The 23,965-nt window shown below is 34.8% G+C and overlaps 1 protein-coding gene and 1 gene segment (V, D, J or C); both read right to left on the bottom strand.

The window, feature by feature from the left end:
- The window catches only part of LOC140517968 (immunoglobulin alpha-2 heavy chain-like), a gene marked incomplete at its 5' end in the record, with an annotated part of 937,512 nt that overhangs the window by 253,700 nt on the left and 659,847 nt on the right, over positions 1-23,965 (bottom strand). The gene's annotated exons all lie outside the window — the stretch shown is intronic.
- The window catches only part of LOC140529449 (immunoglobulin heavy constant epsilon-like), a 321,603-nt gene that overhangs the window by 195,607 nt on the left and 102,031 nt on the right, over positions 1-23,965 (bottom strand).

The raw sequence follows: 23,965 nt of genomic DNA, 5'->3' as shown, positions 1-23,965 counted from the left end.
CAGGATCTCTCTGACCATATTTCTCCTTTGTAGGTCAGGTATCCATAAACTTTAATGAAAGGAACAAGAACAAATGAACCACCTTTGGTAGTGTGAATGAGTTAAGGTGGCTTGTGGTTCACAAAGTAAACAGTGAGGCCCAACTCAGACCTTGGGAGGAGCTAGAATATGATTACATTCTTTTGCTAAAATTGGAGAAGTCTCTCTAAAAGCTGGATTGAAAGATGGGGGCTCAGAAAAGGGAATATTACACCTTAATATTAATAATCAAATGATACTGCACTAAAATTAATTTTCCTCACTCCTACCTATGGTTCACCAAGAAAGTTTCTTCAATGAATCACTAACTGATACAATGTTTATAAATCTCAGGAGTGACTCATCAGGATGCAACAAGATCTGAAGCTACTAAACAATTTACCAAAAATTTTTAACTGCAAGACTTTGGTGTTTTAACATGATGGAAATAGTGTGAGGGTAAAAGGGAGAAAGTGCATTTACAAGAGCCACTTTGTGTAGCCTCCTTCAGCAAGCAGACCTTATAAGGAACAGTGGAGCATGGGGAAGGAGTGACAGAAAAAGGCAAACCGTTTTTTTTTTTTAATAACCTATTTCCATTGTCCATTTCATCAGTTCATTATATCTTGGTGCTCAGACTTCTCATACAACTGGCTAGTTACTGAGAACATCTTCTAGTTTACTCATCTAAACTGGAAATCTCTATTCTTAGGAATTCTGGATTTAAGTTGGTTCTCATAGTAGCTTCTTATTCTAGGAAATCCTCAGTTCAGATCACTTGTAGAGATCCCTTTCCTGTTACAATCTCTTGCAAAAGAAATCTCAGTACAATTAAATACAATCATTTTAATTTTGTTTTTCTAATAATTAGGTCATGTGGTTAAAACCATCTAGAGCCTTATGGCTTGAATCTCCTTAGTGATAGAGTTATATGAAAACATCAACTTAGGAACTCCTATCCTAGAGAATTTACAGTTTTCGGTGCTCCTTGCTGCCCCTATTTTTATCTAAACCAGATACTTGATTGTTCTTGATTCTTCCAATAACAAGTTGAAGGGAAAATCTAAAAGAACCTACAATGATATGACTTGTAAAGTGAGTCCTTTCGTTAAAAAAAATTGATATTTACCAAAGTAAATATATAATCTAAGATTTTAAAGTGCCTTTTAAGTTGGCATTGATTCCACCATCACTCAACTTCTGGAATTCATCTATTTCATTCTTTACCTTGGATTCTAGTCCCAGAAAGGGAAGAAACTTCAGTTTATTATCTACAATTGACCGTGGTATAAGTTAGCAAGTTGTTATGTTGATATATTTAGGCATATATTATGTTCTGAAATCAGTTTTTAGAATTTGTTATTCAAGCATGTTTAAGGCATTTGTATCCTATTAGAAACATATAATCATCTGAACTTGTTAAATTTTTTTCACTCCAGCTATTTACTCCAATTGTTTAGTCATTCACTTTTAGCTGCTCATTCACCCCTTAGGAAGTTATGTTGTACCTAAGGCTTTAATCTTATATATGAGCACATAGGTAACGACAGTCTTTTTAAGCAGATGAGCTCACTTCCTAAGTACTTTAGTCATACAAATTTGTTTACATAAGAGATACTTACTTTACTCCAATTGTAACCAAAGGACTGTGATGGAATGTATGTATATTCTAAGTAAATAATTCCAAATTTCATCAGATGAGTTGTCTATAGTAAAACATGTTCACCCTTCAGGACACTCTCCACACACAGGTATTACTACCATGTTAAATAATGAAATTAAGCAAAATTAGATTTCTTTATGGTCCAACAAAAGAGAGTCAACAAGGTACTCTCCTCTAAAAAAAGAATGATTGCACTGAAATTCTTTTCCTTAATACAAAAGAGAAAATATTTCTGATTTAGCCTCACTAATAGAATTATAATCTAATTTAACACATTCTTTCACCATTGTCTAATTATTCCCACACCATTGTGAGATATTTGAATAACTGTAATCCTACACAGGAAAACAAAATTACCAAATGGCAGATGAGAACCCGATTACACATCTACTTAGCTGTTTTGGATATGGAAAGGACTATAATTTCAGGCTGAATAGCTTCTACATCTGATTTTTATTACAGTAACTGTGTTATATTATATTAGCCTCATATTAGTATTATATTATAGTAGCTTAGATGTGTTCTAACCTTAACCCATGAGATAAAAATATAATATTGTGTTTGTGTCTTCTACTGACCACATGCCATGATTATAGAAATTTGCCATAAAAGGAAAAGACATTGTTATAGTAGGGAAAATGATCCCTCAGCTTTATGCCAATTCCAGAAACAGTCACACAGGTATAATTGTAAGTAGACTGTAAATACATAGGTATTTATAGAATGTCATAGCCAGGCTTAAAATCAACCAGGTGGGAAAATTTTCCATTGAAGAGAAAATGTCATATTGGTGAAGTCAAGTTGGGAGAATCCTACCTCTGCCCTCTACTTACAATTGACATATTCTACTCCCATAGGGCATTGTGGATCATAGCATTTTTTAAGTATTATACCTGGAATCCAAGCTTAGGGTATAATAGATTATAGTCCAATGAGATTTTACCTCAAATAAAGGGTTTCACTAATCACTCCTAGGGCTTAGTAATTTGCTGTTACAAATTACTTATATGTTGTTGCAATAACCAAAGTTTACCAGATCTTTAAAAATTTACTCAATACTCGTTTATTCCTTTTCTTTGTCTACTTCTATTTATCTTGGTATAAACATCTACCATTAGAAATCTAGAAAATACTTATATTCTGGAATTCCTCATAGATAATGAATATATAGTAGTTTACTCACCTAGAAAAGCAACACTGGCAGGCTTCTGTAAGCCTCCAACCTAACAGATAGCCATCTTTTATGGTATATTAACCCCTATCACAAAATAAAATTTCTAAGGCTGGGGTCTGATAAGGCTCATTTGGTTTAAACTGTAACTAAAACCAATACAGAACACTCTAGATATAACTTCATAATTCATTTTATTGAGAATATACTCCTAGATTATAAACAAAATTTTAATAACTCCTCATTTTCACTAAGTAGTATTTGCAATGGGAGTAGGGGATTCAGTTTTCTAAGTGGAGCAATGCAAAAATTCTTTCACAGATCTGTTCAATCTTATTGCAATAACCCCTAATAACTAAGCCAATAGTTTTCTAAGTTTTCTTAGTGATAGTCAAATAACTTCAGATCAAACTTCCTCTTGACTATAGACAAGCCTGGAACTTTCCCATTTCTTATAGTACTTCAGAATATTACAACACCTTACAACACAATATTGTAACACAAACACAGAACTTTTCCAGCATAACAGGACTGATAAAATAGAGTTTCATGCATTTAAATTCATAAGCTAACAACATCCATATTACAAGAGGAGCTACTTTCGTAACAGGGTAACCATGTGCACATAATAAGTCTCAAATATTCTGTCAGATAAAACAAAGGAGACATTTATCAAAACCGTAAGTATAATATTTCTTCAAATAGTAGCTTTTTTCAATTATACATAAAGACAAATTTAACACATTTTGGGGAGGCAATCCTGTGCTTTTGCTTCCTTGGTTTCTGTATTAGGGATGACATTTGTCTCATAAAAGGAATCTGGTAGAGGGCTATATTTTTTTGAGAATAATTTCAGTAGTACTGATACTGATTGTTTGTTAAAAGTTAATACTATTTTCTTGTGAATCCATTTTGACCAGAGGTTTTTCCCTTTGATAAGATCTTCGTAGCTAGTTCTATTACTTTTCCTGAAATGGAATTAAGATTTATATTTGGTCTTCTGGCATTTTGAGAATTTTATATTTTTCAATGTGTTCCTCCATTTTTTTTGTGTTCCGAATTTATTAGCATTTAACTCTGTATAGTAGATTGTGAGGAAGGTAGATGGTTCAATGAATAGATTGCTGGATCTGGAGTCAGAAAGACCTGATTTCAAATCTGGCCTCAGATACCCACTATGTGACCCTGGGTAAGTCACTTAATTTCTGTTTGTCTAATCTGCTGAAGAAATAAATGGCAAACCATTCCAGTATCTTTGCCAAGACAACTTCATATTGGGTCAGGAAGAGTCAACAACAACAAGAAGTAGGCTGTCATGTTAAAAAAAATCTTTGGGAACCTTCCTGTTTAATAAGACAAACTCAGAAAAAGAAAGTTAAAAGTATGTTATTCAGGCAATAAAATTCGGGTGGCTCATCCTCATTTCTAAACATCATCCTGACAAAGTAGGATAAGTGAGCATGCACACAGTCATCTTATGCTTCCATGCACTCTAAGTTAAGGAAAAAAGTTTTGAAAATGGAATCACCCAGAATGACTCCGTACAAGTAGCTGACTTTACACAGTGCAAATTCTTTTAAAATCTTATTTAAATGTTATTTCGTTGATTTCACATTTTTCCCTCTTCTTTTTAATCAAGTTGGTTTTTATTAGTAGTATTTATTTATTATTTATTTATTATTAGTCTTTCAAAAAAACACCTTTTATTTTGGTTAATAATCATGACAGTCTCTATTTCTCTTCTAATTTTTAATATAATCTCTTTTGTACTTATTTTGTTTTCTTATTTCTTTCCTTTCTTATTTGAAAAATGAACATTTATTTCACTAATCTTCTTTTCCCCTTTATTTTGTTAATACGCATTTTTAGAGATGTAGTGATTGGAATTTAACAAAAGGATTAGATGAAGCAATTCTCAGAGTCAGGTAGCATTTATTAGCAGGGGCCTACTGCCTGTCAATGAATGGGTCAGTGGCTTGCTTTCATTTATGCCAAAGACTCTGAGAAGATAAACAGCTCCTCTTTTACAGGTTTTGGAAAGTATTGAGTAAAGAGCAGAACAGAGTAGATGACATCATCGAATTGGGGACAACGTGATTGATTACAAACCTCAGGCTCAGCATACAACATAATTGGTAGGAAGTGGTAATGGGAGCTAGGAAGGATCCTCCTCCCTTCCTTCTCTCATGAGGCCAAGAAGCATTCATTGTTTGAGTCTAGGGGCAAGATTGCATCCCAGAATTTTGGAAAGCAAACCAGACATCCCTGAAGAATGGCTTGGTGGAGTAAAGTTTTTAGGTCTGACTCCCTCACACACATTTCCCAAGGTCTGTTAAATTCCTTGAGACAGGACAGCTAGACTTTTAATTTAACCAATCACAGGTCAGCTGACTCTCTGATCCAAGTTTTGACAGAAAGGGTTATGACTTTAACAGGACAAGAGCAATTACAGGACAAAATCAATCGTGTAAATAGGGTCAGAAAGAAAACGATGCCGGATCAATCTTAATTTTCTCAGGAGAACAATTTTTCTCCTAACTACTGCTTTAACTGTATCCATGAATTCTGAGTATTTTATTTAATGATAATGATGTTCTTTGAAAATTAGTTGTGCATATGATTTATTCTTTGGCCTATTCATTATTTGGGATTTTGCTGTTAAGTTTAACACAAGGAAAACTAGTAACAGAATTGATTGTATCAGTAACAAAAGTTACAAAATCATTTGATAACATCCATAGATACAGAAAAAGCATTTAAAATCAAATAATAAAGTACAATACTCATTTCTATTAAAACACTGGAAAGTGTAGGCACAAATGGACTTTTTCTTAAATTGATAAGAAGCATTTACCTAAAACCATTAGCAAGCATAATTTATAATGGGGATAAGCTAAAAGCCTTCCCAGTAAGATCAGGTGGGAAACAAAGATGCCCACTGTCACCAATATTATTCAGTGTTGTATTGGAAACCCTAGCAATAGCAATAAGAGCAGAAAAAGAAATAGAGGAACTCAGAGTAGGGAGTGAGGTAATAAGATTATCTTTTTGCAGATGATATGTTGATATACTTGGAAAATCAACTATAAAGTTATTTGAAATAATAATTTAAGCAAAGCAGTAGGATAGAAAGTAAATCCACATAAATCATGAACATTCCTATACATTACCAACTAAATCCTGTAGGAAGAGATAGCTAGAGACATGTCATTTAAAATAACTTTCAACAGTATAAAATGTCTGGAAATGCACCAACCAAAGCAAACCCAGGATCTATATGAACAAAACCATAAGAAAGTATCCACAAATAAAACTGGATTTAAATAAATGGAGAAATATTAATTGTTCATAGATAAACAGGGCCAATATAATGAAAATGACAATTTTTACCAAAATTTTTCTTTTTTATAATTATTTTATTTATTTTCCATGTTCTACAATGACTTCCATATATCTTAGATTTTCCCCTCTCTCCTCCTTCTTCCTCACCTCACTCCCACTCCCTCCCCAAGAGGACATGCAATCTTATATAGGTTTTAAACATACATTCCTGTTAAATACAATTTCACCTTAGTCATGTTGAATAGAAGAATTAAAATGAATGGAAGAAAAAATAAAACAAAAGAAAACATAACACAAATAAGAAAAAATGGTCTGCTTCATTCTGTGATCCAATTTCATAGTTCTTTCTCTGGATTTTGAAAGTGTTTTTTCTCAAAAATCCACTGGGAATTTTTTAGGTCCTTTCATTGCTATGAAGGACTAAGTCTATCAGAAAAATTCCTCGAATACTGTGGTTGTTGCTTATGTATAAAGTTCTCCTAGTTCTACTCCTTTCCCTCAGCATCAGTTTGTATAAGTCTTTCCAGGCCTCTCTGAAGTCTTCCTGTTCATCATTTCTTATAGAACAATAATATTCCATTACACTCATTACAAGCATATGCCACAATTTGTTCAACCATTCCCCTATTGATAAGCATCCCCTTCATTTCCAGTTCTTGGTCACAACAAAGAGAGTTGCTCAAAATTATTCTATATATTCTATGTATTCAACGCCATCCCATTAATATCACAAAAATATTTTGGAAAGCTAGAAAAAATAATAAAAAATTCATTTAGAAGAACAAAAGTCAAGAATGTCAAAGGAATTAATAGGAAAAAATGTAAAAGAAAGGAGGTCTAGCAGTATTAGATCATAAACTATGTTAAAAGGCATAATTTTCAAGTCTCTCTAGTATTGGCTAAGAAATAGAAAGGTAGATCAGTAGAACAGAGTAGACATATGATCTACAACAGCAAACAAATACAGTTACTCAGTCTTTGGCAAGTGTAATGACCTACATTTTTGGAATAAGAATTCATTATTTGGTAAAAAATTGTTGGTAAAGCTGGAAAGCAGTCTGCCAGAAATTGGGCATAGACCAACATCTTATGTCGTTTACCAAGATAAGGTAAAAATGGATACATGATAGTAACAGGAGTGCTACTAGCAGCTATTGTGGGGGTGTAAGACCAATAACATCAGCACACAGGAGGGCTAGCACAGGTTCTTGATCTGCTTTTCTAAAGGAAAAACAGCTTCAAAGGGGTTAGTAATCTTATTTAATTAAACAAAGAGAAAGATATATAAATAGGGAGAAGTGAGTATTCAAGAAAGAATTGAATAGACAGGACTCCAATTGTCTAAATATAGTAATGGATACATAATCACCAGACCAGGGAGCCCCAAAATCTGAGTTCACAAAGCTGGAGGGGACCCTTAACAATGGCTACACAGAGTCTCATCTGCAAAATCACAAAGAAATATTCTTCCCATGATTCAGCCCCAAATTAAAATACCAGTCTCCCACTATAGTTTTCAACTAATAGGCTCAGAGCCAGAAGGCATAACAACCAACAAGAGTCAGTCCTTATTTTGCCCAGTGCCAAAAGGTGTGAAAGCCTATGTGACTCAGCATAGAATATTTCACAGCTGTGAACTGGGCTAGAGTTCAAAACAGCAAGACATCCATGACTGAAGTACCTGTTTACCTTTAGGCCTGGGAACATAGCCCATGTTCCAAGGGAAAAAAGGAGCATATGTGGTAACATAGGCCTATTAATGGATAGGGAAGAATTTATATTCCAGTAACCAACATTGATCTAGATACAAAGGGAGAAGTTACAAGAAAATTTGAAGAAGAGGGAACATATTGTCTGTCAGACTTATGGATAGGTGAACAATTTATGGACGAACAAAAAAATACAGAGTGCTGTGAGATATAAAATGGATAATTTTGATTACATTAAATTAAAAAGTTTTTGTAAAAATAAAACAAGCAAGATAGCCAAGATCAGAAGGAAGGCAGAAAACTGGGGGTTTGGAATTTATAGATAGTTCCTCAGGTAAAGATCTCAAATTTCAAATATATAAAGAATTTTGTCAAATATATAAGAATGTGAGTTATTCCCCAGTTAATAGATGGTCAAAGAATATGAATCAGTAATTCTCTTAAATAAATTTGTAGTCTTCTAAAATGCTCCAAATCATTAAATGATACAAGAAATGCAAATTAAAGCATCCTTGAGATATATTACACCTATTAGATTTGCTAGAATGATAGAAGAGTAAAGTGACAAATGTTGGAGGAGATGTGGAAAATTGGGACTTTAATTCATTGTTGGTGGATTTGTGAGCTGATCCAGTCATTTTTCAGAGATCTGAAATTATGCTCAAAGAGTTATTAAACTACTTATACCCTTTGACCCAAACATAACACTAATAGGTTTGTTTCCCAAAAGAATTAGGGAAAATGGAAAAGAATCTACATGTTCTAACATATTTATAGCGATTCTCGTTGTTGTGGGAAAGAACCGGAAATTCTGGGAGTGCCCAATGATTGGGGAATGGCTAAACAAATTGTGGTATATATTCATGATAGAATGTTACTCTGCTATAAGAAATGAAGAGCTCAATGATTTTGGAAAAGAATAGAGAGACCTCCATGAAGTAAAGAAGAATGAAATGAGCAAAACCAAGAGAACATTATATACAGTAGCAGCAGTAGTTTTAAGCACAACTCTGAGCAACCAAATGATTTTGATTACTTTAAATACCCAATTTAACCTCAGAAATCTTATGAAGGAAGATGCTGTTTGAATTCAGAAAGTAATATTGCTGTTGTGTAGGAAATGATGAGCTGGTTGATTTAGAAAAACATGGAAAGACATGGCCTTATGAAAGAAGATTCCATCCTCCTTCAGAGAAAGAGATGATAGGAGAGAAATAAGCATAGTATGGTGTTGCATATACGTGCATGAGTGTATATGTGTATATGTCTATGTTTATAGATATCTGTGCATGCATATGTGGATATATATGTGTATATACATATAAATGTATATGTATCTCTGTCTTCCTGCTTAATTTTAGCCTTCTTTGGAAGGGGAAGGGAGAGAAAAATAAAGTAAAATGTGCACAGCATAGAACAAAAGAAAAGCAATAAGGAAACAAACAAAAGCTGGGCAGCTTCAAAAACAATGTGGAGTATTTACTACCTAGATTTTCTTGAAATGGAAATTTATTACTTTATATTGAATCCTCTCTTATGGTTTGCTGTGTACCTGGAAATTTTTTTTCCTTTTCTCATTGTGTATTTAAGTTCAAAATTTTAAAAATCACAAGAATAAATCCAATTCATGCACAAAAAAATGAAAAAAATAGTGATTGAATCCATGATTTATTCTTTTACCTACTCATTACTTGTAATTTCATTTTGAAATCTACGTTTATCTCTTGTTTGTTTGTGTTCTGTTAATTGATTTCTATTTTTTGTATTGTGATTTCTAAAGGATGTGCTTACTTTTTCTCCATTTTCTCCATTTTTACATTCATTTGAAAAAATCTTTATGTTTTAATAAACTTATAAAAGTTCCTGGCAGTGCTGGGAAATGGCATGTACTTTTTAGATGTCCCTTTTAAAAGATGCCATTTAGAAGATTCTCTCGTTCTGCTTTTTCCAATAGTTTGTTCAATTTTTTATTTTCTCTTTTGCTTATCTTTCTTTTAGACTTTTTTCAAAACAGAGAGAGGGTCATTAAAGTCTCCTGCCTCTATTGTATTATTGTCTATGGCTTCTTTTAATTCAGTTACTTTTTACTTCATGAATTCAGATGCTAAGACTTTGGAGCATATAAGTTTAATATTATTATTGGTTTGTTAATTTTTAATTCCCTTTCAGCATAATGTAGTTTCTTTGTTTATCTTTTTTATATTGTGAATGTTTATTTTTTCTTTTTATTCACTTGATATAAATTTTTTGAAGCCTGTATGACTATTAAAAGTAAACACAGAAGTGAGCTATTGTATTAGGAGGTGCAGACCATAGAGTACTTTAAATCTGGGGTCGCCATTCCTTTGGAAACATAACCTATGGTTTGTGGTTCTCTTAGTTTCTCTATATTCATTGACATAAGACTAATGGGAAACCTCTGGGAAATTCGGACTGATTCTAATCAAAAGAGCTTTAAAACTGAAGAGTTTTGAGCTGTTTTTCTAAATCCAATTTCTGTGAATCTGCTTTGTAACTTTTTATGAAGACTTTTGCTAAATATTGAGAACTTCAAACTTCAAATGAATACGTAAGCTACATGTAAAAATTTTATCACAAGGAAATTAGTGAGTAAAAGATAATTTTTATAGCTACAGATGGAGAGAGTACTTTACTGTACAAGAGTAGAAATGTTCATGAAAGATTAAATGAACACCTTTGATTACATGCTATTGAAAAGTTTTTCCACCAACAAAATGAGCATGGCTGGAATTACAAAGGACTTAATTAACTGAGGAAAAATCTACAGAAAATTTACCCAATAGAAGTCTTGTATCAAGATATACGACAGCCAGGTTACATAGTGGATTGAGTGCAAGACCCAGAATCAAGAAGACCGAATTCAAATGTAGCCCTGGATAATTACTAGCCCAGGGTCATAAATCCAGTTAGCCTCAGATTCCTTATAGCTATAATTATCTGAGAAGGCAATGGCAGACCACTCAGGTATCTCTGCCTCCTCCTTTCCTCCTCTCCCTGTACAATTACTTTTCACCACTTAATTAGATACTTTTATCCTCACATCAAAGTCAATTTATACCCACCCTCTGTCTATGTATTCCCCTTTATATGGCATAATAGCAAGACAATTCTTGAGAGTCACAGGTGATATTTTCCCTTGTAGGAATGGAAACAGCTTGCCCTTATTAATAACATGCTGTTTTTTTCTTTCCTGTTTACCTTTTTATGCCTATTTTGAGTCTTCTATTTGAAGATCAAATTTTCTGTTGAGCTTGAGTCTTTTCATCAGGAATTTTTGGAAGTCCTTTTGTTCCCCAGAAAGATTATGGTCAATTTGCTGGGTAATTGATCATTGGTTATAATTAAAGCTCCCTGGTCCTACAGAACATCATATTCCATGCCCTCCAATCTTTCAAGGTAGAAGCTACCAGATCCTGTATAATCCTGACTATGATTCCATGATATTTAAATTGTTTCTTTCTGGTTGCTTACAGTATTTTCTTTCTGACAAGGTTATTATGGAACTGAACTACAGTATTTCACAGAATTTTCAATTTGGGATCTCTTTCAGGAGGTGTTTGGTGGATTATTTTGATCACTATTTTACCTTCTGGATCTTGGACCTCAGGGCAGTTTTTCTTGATGCTTTTGTGAAAGATGTTATCCAAACTCTTTTTTTCTTCATAGTTTTCAGATGGACCAACACTTTTTGAATTGTCTGTTCCAGATCTACTTTCCAGGTCAATTCTTCTACAAATGAGATATTTTATATTTTTTCCTCTTTTTTTATTCTTTTGTTTCTGTTTGACTTATTCTTGATTTCTCATAGAATCATTAACTTCCACTTGCCCAATTCTTATTTATTTTTTCAATCTTTCTTCCCAAATTTATTAATTTATTTCTATTTAGTTTTCAAAAATCACTTCCATAAGTTCAAAATTTTCTTTCCTTCCCTACGACTTCCCTCCATAAGACAGGATGCAAACACATAATTCTTTATATATATTCCTATGAAACATATCTTCACATTAGTCACGTTGTGCAGAAGAATTAAAACCAATGGAAGAAACCATGAGAAACAAAGCAAAACAAAATATAACAAAGGAGAAAATAGTCTGCTTCATTCTGTGTTCTGACTCCCTAGTTCTTTCTCTGGATGAAGATGGCATTTTGCATCATGAGTCCTTTGGAAATGTTTTAGGTCCTTGCATTGCTATGAGGGGCTGTCTACAAGAAACAATTGTTGCACATTGTGGTTGTTACTATGTTCTCCTGGTTCTACTCACTTCACTCAGTTTCATTTCATATAAATCTTTCCAGGTTTTTTTGAAGTCCACCTGTTTATCATTTCCTATAGCACAATAACATTCAATTACATTAATTTACCACAACTTGTTCAGCCATTCCCCAATTGATGGACATCCCCTCGATTTCCAGTTCTTGGCCACCACAAAAAGAGCTACCGTAAATATTTTTGTACATGTAACCTTTTTGGGATACAGCCCTAGAAGCAATATTGCTGGATAAGTGGGGTACGCACATTTTTATAGCCCTTTGGGCATAGTTCCAAATTCCTCTTCAGAATAGTTGGATCAACTCACAGCTTCACCAACAATGAATTAGTGTTCCAACTCTCCCACATCTTCTTCAACATTCATCTTTTTCCTGTTTTTTCATGTTAGCCAATCTGATAGGTGTGATGTGGCACCTCAGAGTTGCTTTGATTTGCATCCTTCTAATCAATAATGATTTAGAACATTTTTTTTTTCATATGATAGCTTTAATTTCTTCCCCTGAAAACTGCCTCTTCATAACCTTTGACCATTTATCAATTGGGGAATGACTTGTATTTTTGTAAATTTGACTCGGTTCTCTATATATTTTAGAAATGAGGCCTTTATCATAGACACTAGTTGTCAGAATTCTTTCCAAGTTTTCTACTTCCCTCCTAATCTTGATTGCATTGGGTTTGTGCAAGAATTTTTCAATTTAATGTAATCAAAGTTATCCATTTTGCATTTTTTAATATTTTCTTTCCTTTGTTTGCTCATAAATTATTACACTCTCCATAATTCTGACAAATAAACTATTCCTTGCTCCCCTAGTTTGTTTATAGTATCAGCCTTTATACTTGTATCATACACTCGCTTGAACTTTATTCTGGTATACAGTGTCAGTCTTTGGTCTACGCCCAATTTTCAGTACACAATTTTCTAGCTTTCACAGCAGTTGTTGCCAAACAGTGAATTCTTATTCCAGAACTTTGGGTCCTTGGGTTTATCAAACAGTAGACTGCTGTAGACATTGACTACTGTGTCTTGTATACCTAACATATTCCACTGACCTACCCCTCTATTTCTTAGCCAGAACCAAGTGGTTTTGTTAATTGATACTTTATAATACATTTTAAGATCTGTTATGGTCAGGCCACCATCCCTAGTGTTTCTTTTTATGAATTCCCTTGATATTATGGACCTTTGTTCTTCCAGCTGACTTTTGATATTTTTTTCTAGCTCTGTAAAATATTTTTTTTGGTAGTTTGAGTGGTATTGCACTAAAGTAAATTATTTAGGTAGAATTGTCATTTGCATTATATTAGGTTGGCCTACCCACAAACGATTGACATTTTCCCTATTATTTAGATCTGATTTTAGTTTTGTGAAAAGCATTTTGTGTTCATATAATTCCTGGATTAATTTTGGCAGATAGACTCCCAAATATGTTGTAGTCTTTTGAGTAACTTTAAATGGAATTTCTCTTTCTATCTCTTCCTGTTAGGTTTCACTATATATCTATATCTATCCATCTATCTATATACATAGAATACATACCTACATACCTACATACATACATACATACATACATATATATACATATACATATATATATAGGCAGATGATTTATGTTTATTATTTCAGGTAGTTTTTTACTTGTTTTTCTAGAATTCTCTAAATATATCATCACATCGTCTGCAAAGAGTGATGATTTAGTTTCTTCTTTACTTATTCTAATTCCTTTAATTTCTTTTTCTTCTCTTATTTCTAAAGCTATCATTTCCTGCGACAATCACGGGGGTAGGGGCCTATCTCTTGATCGTTGCTGAAAAAATTCTTGCTAGAGTCCTCTTTCATAAGCTGATCCTTCACCTGTAAGATGATCATATATACGTGAGAGCCAGTGTGGCTTCAGAAAGGGTCAAGGAACAGTCAATATGGTGTTTACTGCCCGACAACTCCAGGAGAAATGCCAGGAGTAGAACAGAAGTCTGTACACATTTGTAGATCTGACCAAGGCCTTTGATACTGTTAGTCATGAGGGCTTATGGAAAATTTTATCAAAATTTGGTTGCCTGGAGAAGTTCATCAATATTGTAGGTCAGTTTCATGATGGCATGTTTTCCCGAGTTCTGGATAATGGACTATACTCTCATGTCTTCACTGTCTCCAATGGAGTAAAACAGGGCTGTGTACTTGCACCCATGCTTTTTAGCATGATGTTTTCAGCCATGTTGACAAATGCTTTCAGTGAGGATGAACATGGCATCAAGGTCAACTACCATACTGGTGGTAAGTTCTTGAATTTGAAAAGACTAGAAGCCAAGACCAAAGTGGAGGAAGTGTTGGTGCATGCTTTTCTGTTTGCAGATGATTGCACACCCAATGCAGCCTCTGAAGCGGAGATGCAACCAAGTATGGATCAATTTTCTGCCACCTGTGCTAATTTTGACTTAATAATTAACATCAAGAAAACATAGTTGCTCCATCAGCCATCACCATACCATCCATACGTGGAACCATCAGCTACAACAAATGGAGAAGTTTTGAATGCTGTGGATAAGTTCACTTACCTTGGTATTGTACTTCCAGGGATGTACACATTGACAATGAGGTTGATGCACGCATTGCCAGAGCTAGCTCAGTGTTTGGGAAATCCTGAAGAAAAATTTGGGAGGGAAGAATATTAGACTGAATACCAAACTGAATGTCTATAAAGCTGTTGTGTTATATGCTTGTGAAACATGGACATTCTACCAGGGCCATGCCAGGAAACTGAATTGCTTCCATTTGAACAATCTTAGGAAGGTGCTGAGGATCACCTGCCAGGATAAGGTACCAGACACTGAAGTCCTTGCTCGAGGTGAACTGCCAAATATTCAAATTATGCTTCGGAGAGTGCAACTCCGATGTGCTGGCCACGTTGTTTGAATGCAAATATATGCTTGCCAAAAAGATTATTTTATGGAGAACTTGCATAGGGGAGGTGATTACATGGTGGTCAGAAGAGATACAAGGACACTCTTAAGGTCTCTCTCAAGAACTTTGGATTTGACTGAGCAACATGGGAGACACTGGAACAGGACTGCTCAGCATGGCATGCCCACATCAGAAAGGGTGCTGTGCTCTTTGAGCAAAGCAGAATTGAGACAGCACAAAGTAAACACAGGATGCGCAAATTTGGGATATTCACCCCAAATACTCACACACACTCTCTGTGCCCAACCTGTGGTAGAGCATTCTGAGCTTGTATTGGTCTTATCAGCCACAGTGGGACAAGCTGAAATTTCATTTAATCACGGTGATGTCATTTTGGTCCTCTTTATGAACAAAGAACAATAACTAACATTCTATTTTAAGGAAGCCTCCATCTATTCCCATGCTCTTCAGTGTTTTCAATAGGAATGAGTGTTGTAGTTGGTCAAAAGCTTGAGATAGTCATATAGTTTCTGTTAGTTTTGTTGTTGATATAATCAATTATGCTGATAGTTTCCCTAATATTGAGGTAATCATGCATTTCTGGTATAAATCCTCCCTGATCATAATGTATTATTCTCATGATAAGTTGCTGTAACCTAATATCTTATTAAAATTTTTTGTATCTACATTCATCAGGGAAATTGGCCTACAATTTTCTTTCTCTGTTTTGGCTCTCCCTAGTTTAGTGTCAGCACCAGATTTGTATCATAAAAAGAATTTTATAGGACTCTTTCTTAGCCAATTTTGCCAAAGAGTTTATATAGTATAGGAATCAACTCTTCTTGAAATGTTTGACAGTATTGATTTGTAAATCCATCTGGCCCTGGATAATTTTTTCTTAGGGAGTTCATGGATGGTTCATTCAATTTTATTTTCTGAGGTGGTGTTGCATAAGGATTTTATTTCCTCTTCTGTGAATATGTGCAATTTATATTTTTGTAAATATTCATCCATTTCACTAAGATTCTCAAATTTGTGGGCATAAAGTTATGCAAAATAATTTCTAATTATTGTTTTGATTTCCTCTTCATTGTTGGCAAATACACATGTTTTATTTTTGATAATGTATTTTGGTTTTCTTCTATTTTTTCAATCAAATTGACCTCAGATTTATCAATTTTATTTTTTCATAAAACCCTATTTTAATTTTATTTATTCAATAGTTTTCTTAGTTTCAATTTAATTAATCTCTCCTTTTATTTTCAGCATTTCTTATTTGGTATTTAATTGGGGATTTTTAATTTTCCCTTTTTCTAGCTTTTTCATTTGCATGCTCAATTCATTGATCTCCTCTTTCTCATTTTATTCATGTGAGCATTCAGAGATATGAAACTTCCCCTTAGAACTGGATTCACTGCATCCCATAAGTTTGGTAAATTTTCTCATCGTTCTCTTGAATGAAGTTACTGGTTGTTTCTTTGATTTGTTTTTTGATCCACTCCTTCTTAATATTAGATTATTTAGTTTACCATTGATTTTTAGTTTATCCCTTTATTACATGGAAGTTCTAGTGCATCATGGTCTGAAAAGGATTCACCGAGTATTTCTGTCTTTCTGCAATGGATTGTGAGGTTTTTATGCCCTAGTAACTGGTAAATTTTTTTGTATGTGCCGTGTACTGGTGAGAAAAAGGTATGTTCCTTTCTATCTCCATTCACTTTTCTCAAGAGTTCAACCATATCTACCTTTTCCAGAATTCTGTTCACTTCCTTATATTCTTTCTTGTTTATTTTGTGGCTAGAGTCATCACGTTCAGAGAGGAAGAGGTTGAGGTTCCCCAGTAGTATAGCTTTTCTATCTACTTCTTCCTGTAACTCCCTTAATTTCTCCTCTACAAAACTGAATGCTATGCCACTTGGTGCACGTGTTTAGTAATGATATTACTTCAGTGTGTATAGTGCTTTTCAGCAGGACATAGTTTCTTTCCTTATCTCTTTTGATTAGATCATTTTTTTGCTTTTTCTTTGTCTGAGGTTAGGATTGCTTCCCCTGCTTTTTATTTTTTACTTTACCTGAAGCATAATATATTACACTCCAGTCTTTTATCTTTATCCTGTGTGTATTCCTCTGTTTCAGATGTGTTTCTTGTAAGTAATATATTGTAGGATTGCGGTTTTTAATGTGTTCTGATATCTTTATGGGAGAGTTCATCCAATTTCCATTCAAAGTTATGATTACTATGTCTCCATTCTATTTCTCTCCCCTGATTCCTGCTTTTATTTCTTCCTTCTCCTTTCCACTCCTCTAAAGAGTTTTACTTTTGCCCACAGCCTCTCTCAATCTTCCCTTGCTTTTATCAGCTGCTCCTTTTCGTTCCTTTTTCCTTACTACTTCTTCCCTCCTTTTTAACCACCCCTTCTGTTATTTCTTCTTCTTCTTTCTTTCTACCTTTCTTTCTTTCTTTCTTTCTTTCTTTCTTTCTTTCTTTCTTTCTTTCTTTCTTTCTTTCTTTCTTTCTCTCTCTCTCTCTCTCTCTCTCTCTTTCTTTCTTTCTTTCTTTCTTTCTTTCTTTCTTTCTTTCTTTCTTTCTTTCTTTCTTTCTTTCTTTCTTTCTTTCTTCCTCTCTCTCCCTCCCTCCCTCTCTCTCTCTCTCTCTCTCTCTCTCTCTCTCTCTCTCTCTCTCTCTCTCTCTCTTTCTTTCTTTCTTTAACTTTTAACATTCATTTTCACAAAATATTGGGTTCCAAATTTTCTCCCCTTTTGTCCCCTCCCCCCACCCCAAAACACCGAGTATTCCAATTGCCCCTATCACCAATCTGCTCTCTCTTCTATCATCCCTCTCTGCCCTTGTCCCCATCTTCTCTTTTGTCCTGTAGGGCCAAATAACTTTCTATACCCCTTTACCTGTATTTCTTATTTCCTAGTGGCAAGAACAGTACTCCACAGTTGTTCCTAAAACTTGGAGTTCCAACTTCTTTTCCTCCCTCCCTCCCCACCCCTTCCTTTTGGAAGGCAAGTAATTCAATATAGGCCAAATCTGTGTAGTTTTGCAAATGACTTCCATAATAGTTGTGTTGTATAAGACTAACTATATTTCCCTCCATCCTATCCTGCCCCCCATTACTTCTATTCTCTCTTTTGAACCTGTCCCTCCCCATGAGTGTCGACCTCAAATTGCTCCCTCCTCCCCATGCCCTCCCTTCCACCATCCCCCCCACCCTGCTTTTCCCCTTTCCCTCCACTTTCCTGTATTGTAAGATAGGTTTTCATACCAAAATGAGTGTGCATTTTATTTCTTCCTTTACTGGAATGTGATGAGAGTAAACTTCATGTTTTTCTCTCATCTCCCCTCTTTATCCCTCCACTAATAAGTCTTTTGCTTGCCTCTTTTATGAGAGATAATTTGCCCCATTCCATTTCTCCCTTTCTCCTCCCAATATATTTCTCTCTCACTGCTTGATTTCATTTTTTTAACATATGATCCCATCCTCTTTAATTCACTCTGTGCACCGTGTCTCTATGTGTGTGTGTGTGTGTGTGTGTGTGTGTGTGTGTGTGTGTGTGTAATCCCACCTAGTACCCAGATACTGAATAGTTTCAAGAGTTACAAATATTGTCTTTCTATGTAGGAATGTAAACAATCCAACTTTTATAAGTCCCTTATGATTCCTCTTTGCTGTTTACTTTTTCATGCTTCTCTTCCTTCTTGTGTTTGAAAGTCAAATTTTCTTTTCAGCTCTGGTCTTTTCATCAAGAATGCTTGAAAGTCCTCTATTTCATTGAAAGACCAATTTTTCCCCTGAAGTATTATACTCAGTTTTGCTGGGTAGGTGATTCTTGGTTTTAGTCCTAGTTCCTTTTACTTCTGGAATATCCTATTCCACACCCTTTGATCCCTTAATGTAGAAGCTGCTAGATCTTGTGTTACCCTGGTTGTATTTCCACAATACTTGATTTGTTTCTTTCTAGCTGCTTGCAATATTTTCTCCTTGACCTGGGAACTCTGGAATTTGACCACAATGTTCCTAGGAGTTTCTCTTTTTGGATCTCTTTCAGGCGGTGTGGATTCCTTGAATACTAATTTGCCCTCTGGTTATAGAATCTCAGGGCAGTTTTCCTTGATCATTTCATGAAAGATGATGTCTGGGCTCTTTTTTTGATCATGGCTTTCAGGTAGGCCCATAATTTTTAAATTGTCTCTCCTGGATCTATTTTCCAGGTCAGTTGTTTTTCCAATGAGATATTTCACATTATCTTCCATTTTTTCATTCTTTTGGTTTTGTTTTGTGATTTTTTGGTTTCTCCTAAAGTCATTAGCCTTCATCTGTTCCATTCTAATTTTGAAAGAACTATTTTCTTCAGTGAGCTTTTGAACCTCCTTTTCCATTTGGCTACTTCTGCTTTTGAAAGCATTCTTCTCCTCATTGGCTTTTTGAACCTCTTTTGCCAATTGAGTTAGCCTATTTTTCTAGGTGTTATTTTCTTCAGCATTTTTTTGGGTCTCCTTTAGCAGAGTGTTTAGTTGTTTTTCATTCTTTGTTTTCATGTTTTTCATTTCTCTTCCCAGTTTTTCCTCTACCTCTCTAACTTGATTTGCAAAATCCTTTTTGAGCTCTTCCATGGCCTGAGTCTATTGGGTGGGCTGAGATACAGAATCCTTGACTTCTGTGTCTTTCCCTGAAGGTAAGCATTTTTCTTCCTCATCAGAAAGGAAGGGAGGAAATACCTGTTCACCAAGAAAGCAACCTTCTATGTTCGTATTGTTTTCCCTTTTCTGGGCATTTTCCCAGCCAGTGACTTGACTTCTGAGTATTCTCTTCACACCCACTTTGCCTCCAAATCCTCCCAGCCAGTGCTTGGGGTCTGAGATTCAAATGCTTCTTCCCAGCCTCAGGGCTTTGGGCGGGGGCAGGGCTGCTATTCAGTGTGAGATCAAGTTCAGGTGCTCAGGTGGGGCCAGGGCAGCCACTCAGGGCTCAGTTCTCTCAGGAGGTTTATGCAGATGCCTTCAACAATGAATCCAGGCTCCTGCCTGCTTGGGGAGCCCCCTGTTTGCTCCTGCCTCTGCTGCTGCCTCCTGAGGGGGCCTGAGTTATGGGGGCACCCCACTCCCCTCTCAGCCCACCAAAGAGACCCTCTCACCGACCCTTGTCACCTGTCTGTGTAGGTTCCCGCGTGGCCGCTGGAGATTCCTGTTCCTGAAGCCTGCTGAGATCTGCTCCTCTCGGTACCCCGCGGCCATGGCAGGGCTGGGCTCTGCTCCGGGTCTGCAGTGCGAAGGACCTTTTGCAAGAGGTTTTCAGTCTCTCTGGAACAGAAATCTTGTCTGCTCTGCTGTTCTGTGGCTTCTGCTGTTTCAGAATTTGTTGGGAGTTCTTTTTTTACATATATTTTATGGACAGTGGGTTTGGAGCTAGTGTATGTGTGTCTTTCTACTCTGCCATCTTGACTTCGCCCCCTCCAAACTGTTTTTAAAAGCAATCTTCAAGAGGAGACTCACGGACTTCTAGGAGCCAAGATAGCAGATTAAGAAGCAAATTTCTCTTACGGAGCTCTTACACAGACAAAAGGCATGGGTCATCAGTTGAATTTGATGAAATGATTAAAAAAATCGAATTGGTGAAAAGGCATTGTAGTGAGAGAAGAGAAAAGCAGGAGCTTTCACATGAATTATGTCACATGAAAGGGCACAAAAACCTATTATAGAAGAGGGAAAGAAAGGAGAGAGCTGAGCATTGTTTGAACCTTACTCTCATCAGATTTTGTTGAAAGAGGGAATAACATAATCAAACCTAACTTATCAGTAGGAAGTAGTAAGAGAAAAGGGAAAGAAAAGGGATGGGATGGATAGAAAGGAGGGAAGAAGTGGTAAGGGAAAAAAGAAAGAAAAGGGAGGGGACTGATAGAAGTGAGAGCAAACTGAGGGAGGCAGTGGTCAAAAGCAAAACTCTAGTGAGACGGGAAAGGGAGAAAACAGAGAGAAAAGCATAAGGGGTGGATGTAGGATGGAGGTAAATATAGATAGTAAGCATAATTATGATGTGAATGGAATGAATTTTCCCATAAAATGGAAGTGAATAGCAAAGTGGATGCAAAACCATAATCCTACAATATGTTGTTTACAAGAAACACATTTAAGGCAGAGGGATACATACAGAGTAAAAGTAAAAGGCTGGTGTCAAATATATTATGCTTCAGCTGAATTAAAAAGCAAAACAAAATAAGAGTACCAATCTTGATCTCAGAAAAGACAAAAGCAAAAAAATCTAATTAAAAGAGATGAGGAGAGAAACTATACCTTGCTAAAAGGTACCATAGACAATGATGTGATATAATTACTAACCATGTATACACCAAGTGATATAGCATCCAAATTCTTAGAGAAGTTAAGGGAGTTACAGGAAGAAATAGATGGCAAAACTATACTAGTGGGGGTCCTCAACCTGACCCTCTCTGAAGTTCATAAATCTAACCACAAAATAAACACAAAAGAAGTTGAAGAGATGAATAGAATTTTAGAAAAGTTAGATATGGTTGACCTCTGGAGAAAACTGACTCGGGATAGAAAGGAATATACCTTTTTCTTGTGGATACATGGCAGGTAGATGAAAAAATACCATGTATCTGGGCATCAAAACCTCACAACCCAATGCAGAAAGGCAGAAATATTAAATGCATTGTTTTCAGATGACAATAAAAATCACAAGTAATAAAGGGCCATGGAAAGACAGACTAACAACAAATTGCAAACTGAATAAACTAGTACTAATGAGTGAGTGTGTGAAACAAGAAATGATGGAAAGCATCCATAACTTCATGCAAGAGAATGACAATCATAAGACAACATACCAAAACTTATGGGATGCAGAAAAACAGCTCTTAAGGAAATTTTTAGATCTTTGAATGGTTGCATGAATAAAATAGAGAAAGAGGAGATAAATGAATTGGGCATGCAACTGAAAAAGCTAGAAAAAGAACAAATTGAAAATCTTCAATTAAATACCAAATTAGAAAAACTGAATACCAAACAAGAGGTTAATAAAATAGAAATAACAAAAAAACTAATAAATAAAACTACGAACTTTTATGAAAAATCAACCTTTGGTTAGTTTGATTTTTTTAAAAAGAAAGAATAAAGCCAAAATACCAGTACCAAAAATGAAAAGGGTGAATTCACCGCCAATGAAGAGGAAAGTAAGACAACAACTAGGGAAATTTTGCCTAACTGTATGCCAAAAAATTTGACAATCATAAGTGAAATGGATATTTACAAAAATATAAATTGTCCAGATTAGTGGAAGAGGAAGTAAAATATTTAACCCCATTTCAGAAGAAGAAATTGAACAAACCATCCATGAACTGCCTAAAAAATAATCTCCAGAGCCAGATGGATTTGCAAGAGAATTCTACCAAACATTTAAAGAACAATTAATTCCAACACTATATAAAATGTTTGGGAAAATAGGTGAAGAATGAGTCCTACCACATTATTTTTTTATGATACAAATATGGTACCGATACCTAAACCATGAAGAACCAAAATAGAGAAAGAAAATTAAAAACCAGGTTCCCTAATGAATATATATATGCAAAAATTTTAAATAAAATGTTAACAAAGAGATTATGGTAACTTGTTTTGAGGATAAGACCCGATGACCAGGTAGGATTTATACCAGAAATGCAGAGCTGGTTCAATATTAGGAAAATTATCAGCACAATTGACCATATCAACAACAAGAACAAGAGTAATCATAGGATTATCTCAATAGATGCAGAAAAAGCTTTTGACAAAATACAACATCCATTCCCATTAAAACACTAGAAAACATATCCTTATAATGGTAAGTAACATATATCTAAAATCATCACTAAGTATTACATGTAACGGGGATAAAGTAGGCCCCAATAAGATCAGGGGTGAAACGAAGATGTCCATTATCACCACTGTTATTCAATATTGTACTAGAAATACTAGATTTAACATTATGGGAAGTAAAATAAGTTGTAAGAATTAGAATAGGCAAGGAAGAAACAAAGCTATAACTCTTTGCAGACAATATATAAAATGCAGATGAAATATAAAATATTACTTGAAATAATAAAAAAATTAGCAAAGTTGTAGGATATAAAATAAACCCATACAACTCATCTCCATTTCAATGTATTACTACCAAAGCCCACATCAAGAGATAGAAAGAGAAGTTCCATTTAACATTACTGTATAAATTGTAAAAATTTTGAAAGCCTACCTGCCAAGCCAAGCTCATATGAACACATTTAAAAACACTTTCCACACAAATCAAGTCAGATCTAAAAAGCTGGAAAAATATTAGTTGCTCATGGGTGGGCCAAACTTATATAATAAAAATGACAATTTGACCTAAATTAATTTATTTTTTCAGTGTCATGCAAATCAAACTACCAATAACATTTTATATAGCTAGTAAAAGCAATAGGAAAAATACCTGAAAGAACAAAATATCGATAATATCAAAGGAATTAATGAATAGAAATGCAAGAGAAGGTGGTCTGGCCATACCAGTTCTGAAATTGTATTATAAAACCACAACCAAGAAAACTACTTGGTACTGGCTAAGAAATAGAGTGATGAATCAGTGGAATAGGTTAGGTACTTAACACACAGTAGTCAATGACTTTAGCAACCTAAATTTGACAAATAAAAATAAATTTGATAAAGACTTCAGCTTTTGGCATAAAAACTCAGTATTTAACAAAAACTTACAGGAAAACTGGGAAACAGTATGGCAGAAACTAGGCATAGACCAACATCTTATACTCTATACCAAGATAAAGTCAACTGAAATTGAGATATGACAGCTGACACTATAAGCAACTTAATCGAGCAAGG

Source organism: Notamacropus eugenii, chromosome 1, assembly GCF_028372415.1.
Source record: "Notamacropus eugenii isolate mMacEug1 chromosome 1, mMacEug1.pri_v2, whole genome shotgun sequence".
Classification (NCBI taxonomy): domain Eukaryota; kingdom Metazoa; phylum Chordata; class Mammalia; order Diprotodontia; family Macropodidae; genus Notamacropus; species Notamacropus eugenii.
The sequence above is the reverse complement of the archived record's forward strand: the minus strand, read 5'-3'. Positions and strand labels throughout refer to the sequence as shown.